At 41.1% G+C, this 11717-nt stretch overlaps 1 non-coding gene across 1 annotated transcript; it reads left to right on the top strand.

Moving 5' to 3' along the window:
• Positions 1–4458: 4458 nt before the first annotated feature.
• On the top strand, positions 4459–4649 carry LOC140285326 (U2 spliceosomal RNA). Its single transcript, XR_011910418.1, has one exon. It is a non-coding gene; the product is annotated as a U2 spliceosomal RNA (small nuclear RNA).
• Positions 4650–11717: the final 7068 nt, after the last annotated feature.

The raw sequence follows: 11717 nt of genomic DNA, 5'->3' as shown, positions 1-11717 counted from the left end.
CGTTGCTTCACTACACAGAGCAGGAAAAATGTGTGAGTGTGTTTGTGTTATCACCCATTAGTGGAGGCTCCGCTGCCGCGTGACGTCCAGAACCTGCCTCCCACCCTCAGTCAGCCTTTTGCCCAATTTCATCACTTTTTAGCTGTGGACAGTCCTTCTTCCAGTGTCCAGTCTGGCCACAGTAAAAACAAATATTCGGATCATAGCTCTGGCGTGGCCCATTTCGACCTCCTCTCCCACACGTCCACGTCTTCGGCCTCGTCCTCTGTTTACACCAACTGCGTAATACATGGTCATGGTTGCCAAATGCAGCTCCTTTTCACACTTGTCCCTTTTGGTTGTCTTACGCGTCTCAACTTGGTTCTGAGCATGGCGAGCATATCGGCGAACGTCAGCCAAACGAGGACCCTCACACCATCCCATGTAAATGTTCTTTACTTCAGTGGCGACATCTATATAATATTGTCTGGGTCCCGTTAAAACATGTATTTTTCCCATCTAATTCCTTGTTTGCTTTAAAACAAGTATTCCCCATTTTCTATCCCTTCAGTAGCCAACCAGTTTGTATGGAGTACACTGGAGCAACTTGACTGATCAGTAAAACACTGCTTTTGTTGTCACCGCAAGGCTTCCCCCGTCGGTTGTTTCACTGAGACACTACTGAGTAACTATAACTCAACACAGTTTATACACATAACATTCATATACATACTAACAAACAAACAAACAATAATTTATCGCAATTTTCTCAACTCTGTTTGAACGTACACCCAGGTAAATATTCCTGTAGTCTTCTCATACCGACTATGGACCCATTCATTGTTTAACTTCACTGTTTTGCAAATCCTAATTGAATATTACACATTGACATTGAACTTTACTGGATAAGCAGGTCTTCATTGCATTCAGCAGCCTATATGTGAGCATCTATGTGTAAGCTGTTCTTCTTTGCATTTATCAGCAGCAAGCAATTCTTCACTGCACATGCATATGTAAATAGTAAAACAATTCCAATGTGTTAGCGAAACCTTCTATATCACAGTGGTTTCTAAGGTCTATTTTAAGTTCTTTGCCATCAGTGAGATGACATTGTTTACAAAGTGTGTCAAATTATCACTGAAGATCTTTTCAGGAATTTCAAATCTAGAAATTAGTTATTTTACGCGTGATTTTGCTACAGAGAGTGCATCTGCTTGTGCACATGGAAATATTTCAGACCATTTGGTAAAAACCTCTGTTGTCACTGAGCAGAATCGTTTCACTTAACATTTATTTAGTTCAATGAAATCTACACAATAATGAAATAATGAAATCCAAACAAATATGTTGAAAAAGATACACTGGCTTAGGGAATTATCTTCGTTTTGGTCTTAGATTGCCCTGTGGAATGTATTTTGCACATATTTGACCTGCTAGACAAAACTTTATTCATTTATTTATTCTAAAAAAAAAAATTCAATAATTAGTAAAACCATATGCTGTAAAAACCTTGTTCATTATTGCTTCAATCCCTCCTGTTGAGACATGACATGGTCCGTGGCTCAATACTGCAGCATATTTAAACAAATTCTTTGGCAGTATGGTTTTCCTTCCGGTCATTCATACGAGTCTATTGTAGATGGCAATTGAATAACATCTAATAATGCTAAAATATTTGTAGTTTATACATTTAGCTGTGGATGTCTACATACCTGTTTTTCCAATGCTGTGTTAACACATGTACAGTTGAGAAGGCATACTGACTGTCAGTGTAAACGTTAACAACCTTTTTGTTATTTAATTTACAAGCTTCAGTTAAAGCTACCAATTCGAGTAATTTTTTGGTAGTGGTTGTTTTAAGAAAACTTCAGTTTCTGTTACTACTGCAAATCCTGTAGCATTTGTGCCATCAGGGTTTTTTTGCTTGACCTGTTGAATAAATATAGTTATTTCTGCATTTTCATAACGTATATCAGTTAAGTCTGGCCTGGGTAAAACACTGATGGTTATTTCTGACATGCAATCATGAGGCTTTCCATCTGTGGGGTAGGTAGCAGTGTGGATGGATTAAGTGTAGCACATCTCTCGACAACAAGGTGTGGCTGTGAAAGAAGAACTGTTATGTAGGAGAGATGTCTGGTAAAGATATTTTGTTAAGTAACCATATCACAGCCACTGCATGAGGTACCTTAAGTGTTAATGGGTGAAATAACACCATTATTGTTGATGCCTGCACTGCCAATGGCTTCTGGCCATTGATTCAAAAGTACGATCTCGTCCCTTTTTCCCCTTTCAGTGGACACTGGCCCCTAATTACCGCAATTCAGCAGGGGGTCTTTCATTAGGAGTACTGGACTCCCCCGTGCACGGTTTCAGCTCCGACCCTGGACAGCGGAAAAAACGTTGAGATCTGGTTTGAGGACCCAATTGTTGAGAAAAGTCTCTCAATGAGACTCAGAGTTGCTGGAGTCAGTTAATGCAAATGTTTAATCTTGCAGCAAGTTCAAGAATGTGTGTGTGTATGGGTGTATGTGTGCGAACGTGTGTGAGTTTGTGTGTGTGAGAGTTTAAATAACCTGTAATCCACAGGCAGGCCTTAACTAGTATGGCACGGGTCCAGCCTGTCTCATCTTTTTTGGAAGGTCCAGCGCTCGGCCGTAACCCTTCTGTCTGTTTGGACTCTCACATACATTCGGTTAATCATAGAAAAACGAGAACAAAACTTTTTAGCCCCTTAAATTCATAAAACAGACATGGTGCAGTTATTTCCATTCTAGAAAATAAGAGTAATCACCACCATTCCTATAAATTCTGGATATTCTAACAATCTGAATCTTTTTTAAATGTTCGATGAAGCCCTTTGCTGTTCTGTTTAGAGACTCAGCTGATCATAAACCAAGTTTTGCTCTTGAACCAAGCTTCTAAACTCTTCACCTTTTTCATTTCTCAGTTAGTATTCACTTTAAAACTGATTAAAAGAAAAATTAAATGAATGCCTATCAACAAATGTGGGATCTAAACTCTAGTGCTTCCTCTAAAATAATTTCCTTTCTCAATTCAGAAATGTGTGTGTGTAAGTCACAACACCCGTGACACCAAAACGGCTTTCTTTTCTCTCTTTTCTCTACACTCTGCACTGTGAGCACACACAACAAATCAGAAAGGCTTTTTTCTCTCTTTTCTACATTATGGACTGTGGGGACACAAAACCGCTCTCTCTTTTTTTTTTTTTGATTGTGTGCCAGGGCGTTGTCTCACGTATTAGATTATGCTTAAGATACGAATGAGTTTATCAGTCACATCAGAATCCATACATACTGATCCTCCCGTAATAAAATGGTCGGATCTTATCAAACACACTTTGTTTCTTGTGACAAGTCAGCGAAACAGCGTATACACGTCAAGACACTGAATCAAGTTTGCCACAAGAACTCATAAGTTTGGCAGTATTGCTCTGCCGTCAGCAATCATACACCCATTTTATTTTCATGAGACATGTGCAGGCACCTGTTCATCTACTGTTCTATCACTATGAATTAGTTTATCTATTATCAATAAGGATACTTCTACAACTACTATAAAAGTATGTCCGGACTTCTTATGTTGTCAGTTGCTATATATGAATAAGTGGGTTGCTACTGAAAAGCATTAAGCATGTCACACAGCCCAAACATATAACATTTCAGGACACACCACACAGTTAACAACCACAGTGAAGCGTGTCAAAGCCCAAACATGTAACATTCAACAGGACACTTACACAACACATTCAAATCAAACAGTCAGACAACATACAAGAACCTATACCCCAGCCGGCATTGCTCCCTGCCTATTTTCCTACAACTCACTATGTGTGCGCACACCTTTATTCACAAACTCTTCAACTTATACTCTTTTACCGAAGCTGCTACAGCTCGATTGGCCAAATACCCTTAGATCCTATTTCGGTGAATTTGACATCTGCCTTACATATAACAGATTAGCGGTTTAGCAGTTTTAATTTAGTTTGAGTGAAGGAATTCATTTTATAGCAAAATCCGAAATCGTGAAGAACTCATGGAAGTAAGCTTATTCTCGGATTCCTGAATCTTTAGATTTGCTCTTTGTTTTACTGCAAAGTACAACGTTGAGCAGCACTAATGAGTTGTTTCTATTTTTGGCAGGCTTTATCTTTGCGGATGAAGCCCTTTCTGTCTGTGCAAAAGAAATCTTGTTACTGTGCAGAGTGACTTCTCTGAGTAGAGTCGCCTTACTTGTTGCGACTGTGCCAATGTTCGAAGCTGGAGTGCAAAGTTGTTGCTTGAATGGTGCTCGCTGGAGCGTGCGGTAGTGTAAAGTTATACCATTTAAAAGGGCTGAAGAGTGCTCAGTGCAGCGGGTGGGCCGAGGTGCAAAGTGACACTATGGCCATAAAAAGAACACCGCTACAAGTGCGCATTGTGCCAGGAAGGGCCCTCGGGCGTGAACCAGTGGACAGTTAACGCTTCTCGGCCTTTTGGCTAAGATCAAGTGTAGTATCTGTTCTTATTAGTTTAATGTCTGATGTGTCCTCTATGCGAGGACTACATATTAAATGGATTTGTATCAATAGGAGTTGAAAAAGGAGCTTGCTCCGTTCACTCCAAGCATCGACCCGGTACTGTAGTGCCCCTGGGAACGGTGCGCTCTCCTCTGCTCTTGTGAAAAAGCAAACAGCGGTGCAGGATGGAAGTTTCAGGGAGCCCAAGATGAAACTTTCTTTTAGTCTGCTGAGAAAAGAGAGTGAATGCGAAGTAGACTTTAACACGGTTCTGGGAGCGAGCCGAGTGCGGGCTAACCAGGAGAATTGCTTGAAAGAAACGCGACACCGAATGAGCGGTCAGAACAAAGCCTCAATACGGTGTTCCTGTGGTGTTTTTATAAAATGCGGTGAAAAAAAAGGTGTGAATGCCCCATAGAAAACTAAAAGGTGGAGCGGAAGTGTTCGGCTGCAAGAAGGTGTGAATGTCCGACTATATTTGGTGAAAAGCAGGTGAAGCAAGGTCTGAATGCCCAACCTTACATCATCAAAAGCGAGATCAGAGGTTTTTGGCTGCAAGAAGGCCATAGTTTGCCAAAAGTGGGTAAGGTGCGAATGACCGACTAAATATCAACAAAAGTGGGGGCGGAGGTCTTCGGATGCAAGTGGGTGTGAATATCCCACCATAGAAGTATGGTGGAGAGGAAGCTGTGAATGGCCGACCATAGTTTGCAAAAAGCGGGTGAGAAAAGGTGCGAATGTCCAACCATACATGATGAAAACAGGGAGCGGAGGTGTTTGGCTGCGACAAGGTGTGAATGTCCACCCATAATTAATGAAAAGCGGGCAACAAGTAGGTTCGAATGCCCAACCATACATCATCAAAAGCAGGAGTGGATGTGTTTGGCTACAAGAAGATTTGAATGTCCGAGCATAGTTTGTAAAAAGCGGGTAAGAAAAGGTTCGAATGCCTGAACATACATCATCAAAAGCAGGACTGGATGTGTTCGGCTACAAGAAGGTTTGAATGTCCGACCATAGTTGGTAAAAAGTGGGTATGAAAAGGTTCGAATGCCCAAAATCGGCTGAAAAAAACTGTTGGGCTGCAAAAAGGTGTGAATGTTTGACTAAAGTTTGTAAGACAAGGTTCGAATGCCTGACCATGTATGATCAAAAGCGGGAGCGGAGGTATTCAGCTGCAAGAAGGTCTAAATGTCCATCATTAATTGCTAGAAAACATGAAACAAAATTTTCGAAAATCAATCTGCATATGATCATAAGTGGGAGAGGAGGTGTTCAGCTGCAAGAAGGTGTGAATGTCCTACCATAATTGCTGAAAAATGTGTTAGAAACGGTAGGAATGCCGGACCATACATCATCAAAAGCTAGAGAGGTGGTGTTCGGCTGCAAGTAGGTGTGAATGTCTGACTAAAGTTCAAATATATTAACAAAAGCGGGAGGAGAGGTCTTCGGATTAGTGGTTGAGAATTTCCAACCATAATCTATAAAATGCGGTGAAAAAAAAGGTGTGATAGAAACCTAAAAGGTGGAGCGGAAGTGTTCGGCTGCAAGAAGGTGTGAATGTCCGTCTGTAGTTGGTGAAAAGCAGGAAAAGCATGGTCTGAATGCCCAATCTTACATCATCAAAAGCGAGATCAGAGGTGTTTGGCTGCAAGAAAACGGGTAAGGTGTGAATGACCGACTAAATATCAACAAAAGTGGGGGCGGAGGTCTTCGGATGCAAGTGGGTGTGAATATCCCACCATACAAGTATGGTGGAGAGGAAGCTGTGAATGTCCGACCATGGTTTGTAAAACGCGGGTAAGACAAGGTGCGAATGTCCGACAATGTATGATCAAAAGAGGGAGCGGAGGTGTTCGGCTGCAAGGTCTGAATTTCCAACCATAATTTGTAAACACCGTTGAAGAAAAGCCTCGAAAGCCCGACTATACACCATCAAAAGCGGGAGCAGAGGTGTTCAGCTGCAAGAAGGTCTGAATGTCCACCAATAATTACTGAAAAATGGGTAAGAAAAGGTGTGAATGCCCAACTATACATCATCAAAAGCAGAAGTGGATGTGTTCGGCCACAAGAAGGTTTGAATGTCCGACCATAGTTTGTAAAAGGCGGGTAAGAAAAGGTTTGAATGCCCGAACATACACAATCAAAAGAGGGAGCGGAGGTGTTTCGCTGCAAGAAGGTGTGAATGTCCGAGCATAGTTTGTAAAAAGTGGGTAAGAAAAGGTTCGAATGCCCGAACATACACCATCAAAAGAGGGAGCGGAAGTGTTCCCCTGTAAGAAGGTGTGAATGTCCAACCATTGTTGGTAAAAAGCGGGTAAGAAAAGGTTAAAATACCCGACTCTACACAATCAATAGCGGTAGCGGAGTTGTTCGGCTAAAAGAAGGTGTGAAAGTCCGACCATGGTTTGTAAAAAGCGGGTAAGAAAAGGTTCGAATGCAAAAATATACACCATCAAAAGCGGAAGCCGAGGTGTTCGGCTGCAAGTAGGTCTGAATGTCCACCCATAATTAATGAAAAGCGGGCAACAAGTAGGTTCGAATGCCCAACCATACATCAACAAAAGCAGGAGTGGATGTGTTTGGCTACAAGAAGGTTTGAATGTCCGAGCATAGTTTGTAGAAAGCGGGTAAGAAAAGGTGCGAATGCCCGACAATGTATGATCAAAAGAGGGAGTGGAGGTTTTCGGCTACAAGAAGGTTTGAATGTCCAACCATAGTTTGTAAAAAGCGGGTAAGAAAAGGTGCGAATGCCCGAAAATACACCATCAAAAGAGGGAGCGGAGGTGTTCCGCTGTAAGATGGTGCGAATGTCCGACCATAGTTGGTAAAAAGCGGGTAAGAAAAGGTTCGAATGCCCGAATATATACCATCAAAAGCGGAAACGGAGGTGTTCGGCTGCAAGAAGGTGTGAACGTCCGACAAAAGTTTGTAAAAAGCAGTTAAGAAAAGGTTCGAATATCCAACCAAACATAATCAAAAGTGGGAGCAGAGCTGTTCGACTGCAAATAGGTGTGAATGTCCACCCATAATTCCTGAAAAATGGGTAAGAAAAGGTGCGAATGCCCAACCATACATCATCAAAAGAAGAAGTGGATGTGTTCTGCTACAAGAAGGTTTGAATGTCCGACCATAGTTTGTAAAAAGTGGGTAAGAAAAAGTTCGAATGCCCGAACATACACCATCAAAAGAGGGAGCGGAGGTGTTCCGCTGTAAGACGGTGTGAAAGTCCGACCATAATTGGTAAAAAGCGGGTAAGAAAAGGTTAAAATACCCGACTGTACACAATCAATAGCGGGAGCGGAGTTGTTCGGCTACAAGAAGGTGTGAAAGTCCGACCATGGTTTGTAAAACGCGGGTAAGACAAGGTGCGAATGCCCGACAATGTATGATCAAAAGAGGGAGCGGAGGTGTTCGGCTGCAAGGTCTGAATTTCCAACCATAATTTGTAAACACCGTTGAAGAAAAGCCTCGAAAGCCCGACTATACACCATCAAAAGCGGGAGCAGAGGGGTTCAGCAGCAAGAAGGTCTGAATGTCCACCAATAATTACTGAAAAATGGGTAAGAAAAGATGTGAATGCCCAACTATACATCATCAAAAGCAGAAGTGGATGTGTTCGGCCACAAGAAGGTTTGAATGTCCGACCATAGTTTGTAAAAAGCGGGTAAGAAAAGGTTCGAATGCCCAAACATACACAATCAAAAGAGGGAGCGGAGGGGTTTCGCTGCAAGAAGGTGTGAATGTCCGAGCATAGTTTGTAAAAAGTGGGTAAGAAAAGGTTCGAATGCCAAAATATACACCATCAAAAACGGAAGCCGAGGTGTTCGGCTGCAAGTAGGTGTGAATGTCAGATCATAATTTGCAAAAAGCTGATGAGAAAGGTGTGAATGACCGACAATAATTACTGAAAAATGTGTTAGAAAAGGTAAGAATGCCGGACTATTCATCATCAAAAGCAGAGAAAAGGTGTTCGGATGCAAGAAGCTGTGAATGTCCAGCCACAATTACTCAAAAACGTTTAAGAAAAGGTAGTATTGCCAGACCATAAATGATCAAAACAGCGAGCGGAGGTGTTCCGCTGTAAGAAGGTGTGAATGTCCGACCATAATTGGTAAAAAGCGGGTAAGAAAAGGTTAAAATACCCGACTGTACACAATCAATAGCGGGAGCGGAGTTGTTTGGCTAGTAAAAGGTGTGAAAGTCCAACCATACATCCTCAAAAGCAGAACTGGATGTGTTCGGCTACAAGAAGGTTTGAATGTCCGACCATAGTTTGTAAAAAGCGGGTAAGAAAAGGTTCGAATGCCCAAACATACACCATCAAAAGAGGGAGCGGAGGTGTTCCGCCATAAGAAGGTGTGAATGTCCGACCGTAGTTGGTAAAAAGTGGGTAAGAAAAGGTTAAAATACCCGACTGTACACAATCAATAGCGGGAGCGAATGTGTTCGGCTACAAGAAGGTGTGAAAGTCCGACCATGTTTTGTAAAAAGCGGGTAAGAAAAGGTGCGAATGCCCGACAATGTATGATCAAAAGAGGGAGCGGAGGTTTTCGGCTAAAAGAAGGTCTGAATGTCCAACCATAATTTGTAAAAACCGGGGAAGAAAAGGCTTGAAACCGATTCAGACATGGATAAATATGAAGGACAAAGCAGTTTTAACTTGGTTTGAGTGAAGGAATTCATTTTATATCAAAATCCGAAATTGTGTAGAACTGGTGATAAGAAGCTTATTCTCGGATTCCTGAAAAGGTTTAGTGTTGTTCTTTGGTATACTGCAAAGTAATACTTTCTATTTTGTTGAAACCGATTAAGTTAAAACTGCTTTGTCCTTCATATTTATCCATGTCATAATAGCTTTAAACAAAAAAGAACGTTGTACTTTGCAGGATAGGAAAGAACAACTCTAAACCTTTTCAGGAATCCGAGAATAAGCTTCTTATCACCAGTTCTACACAATTTCGGATTTTGATATAAAATGAATTCCTTCACTCAAACCAAGTTAAAACTGCTTTGTCCTTCATATTTATCCATGTCTGAATAGGTTTCAACAAAAAAGAAAGTATTAATTTGCAGTATACCAAAGAACAACACTAAACCTTTAGGAATCCGAGAATAAGCTTCTTATCACCAGTTCTACACAATTTCGGATTTTGATATAAAATGAATTCCTTCACTCAAACCAAGTTAAAACTGCTTTGTCCTTAATATTTATCCATGTCTGAATAAGTTTCAACAAAAAAGAAAGTATTACTTTGTAGTATACCAAAGAACAACACTAAACCTTTAGGAATCCGAGAATAAGCTTCTTATCGCCAGTTCTACACAATTTCGGATTTTGATATAAAATGAATTCCTTCACTCAAACCAAGTTAAAACTGCTTTGTCCTTCATATTTATCCATGTCTGAATCGGTTTCAACAAAAAAGAAAGTATTACTTTGCAGTATACCAAAGAACAACACTAAACCTTTAGGAATCCGAGAATAAGCTTCTTATCACCAGTTCTACACAATTTCAGATTTTGATATAAAATGAATTCCTTCACTCAAACCAAGTTAAAACTGCTTTGTCCTTAATATTTATCCATGTCTGAATAGGTTTCAACAAAAAAGAAAGTATTACTTTACAGTATACCAAAGAACAACACTAAACCTTTAGGAATCCGAGAATAAGCTTCTTATCACCAGTTCTACACAATTTCGGATTTTGATATAAAATGAATTCCTTCACTCAAACCAAGGTAAAACTGCTTTGTCCTTCATATTTATCCATGTCTGAATGGGTTTCAACAAAATAGAAAGTATTACTTTGCAGTATACCAAAGAACAACACTAAACCTTTAGGAATCCGAGAATAAACTTATTTCCACGAGTTCTACACAATTTCGGATTTTGATATAAAATGAATTCCTTCACTCAAACCAAGTGAAAACTGCTTTGTCATATATTTCAGCAAGTATGGTCGGACATTCACACCTACTCACAGCCGAACACCTCCGCTCCCGCATTTGATGGTGTATAGTCGGGCATTCTCACCATTTCTCATCAGGTTTTTGCAAATTATGATGACATTCACACCTGCTTTTGATGTTGTATGGTTGGGCATTCGCACCTTTTTTTACCCATTTTTCAGGAATTATGGGTGGACATTCACACCATCTTACAGCTGAACACCTCCTCTCCCGCATATGATCATGTGCGGTTTGATATTCGAAAATTTTCTTTCATGTTTTCTAGCAATTATTGATGGACATTGAGACCTTCTTGCAGCTGAACACCTCTCCTCCCGCTTTTGATGGTGTATAGTCGGGCTTTCGAGCCTTTTCTTCCCCGGTTTTTACAAATTATGGTTGGACATTCAGACCTTCTTGCAGCCGAAAACCTCCGCTCCCTCTTTTGATCATACATTGTCGGGCATTCGCACCTTTTCTTAACCACTTTTTACAAAACATGGTTGGACTTTCACACTTTCTTGTAGCCGAACACATCCCTTCCCGCTATTGATTGTGTACAGTCGGGTATTTTAACCTTTTCTTACCCGCTTTTTACCAACTACGGTCGGACATTCACACCTTCTTATGGCGGAACACCTCCGCTCCCTCTTTTGATGGTGTATGTTCGGGCATTCGAACCTTTTCTTACCCGCTTTTTACAAACTATGCTCGGACATTCAAACCTTCTTGTAGCCGAACACATCCAGTCCTGCTTTTGATGATGTATGGTTGGGCATTCGCACCTTTTTTTTTACCCATTTTTGAGGAATTATGGGTGGACATTCACACCTTCTTGCAGCTGAACCCCTCTGCTCCCACTTATGATCATGTGCGGTTGGATATTCGAACATTTTTTTTCATGTTTTCTAGCAATTATTGATGGACATTCAGACCTTCTTGCAGCTGAACACCTCCGCTCCCGCTTTTGATGGTGTATAGTCGGGCTTCCGAGCCTTTTCTTCCCCGGTTTTTACAAATTATGGTTGGACATTTAGACCTTCTTGCAGCCGAAAACCTCCGTTCCCTCTTTTGATCATACATTGTAGGGCATTCGCACCTTTTCTTACCCGCTTTTTACAAACCATGGTCGGACTTTCACACCTTTTAGTAGCCAAACAACTCCGCTCCCGCTATTGATTGTGTACAGTCGGGTATTTTAACCTTTTCTTACCCGCTTTTTACCAATTATGGTGGGACATTCACACCTTCTTACAGCGGAACACCT

The sequence above is a fragment of the Leuresthes tenuis genome, unplaced genomic scaffold (assembly GCF_036924035.1).
Source record: "Leuresthes tenuis unplaced genomic scaffold, fLeuTen1.0.hap1 SCAF_34, whole genome shotgun sequence".
NCBI classification, from domain to species: domain Eukaryota; kingdom Metazoa; phylum Chordata; class Actinopteri; order Atheriniformes; family Atherinopsidae; genus Leuresthes; species Leuresthes tenuis.
Note: the sequence above shows the minus strand (reverse complement) of the source record. Positions and strands in the feature narration are given on the sequence as shown.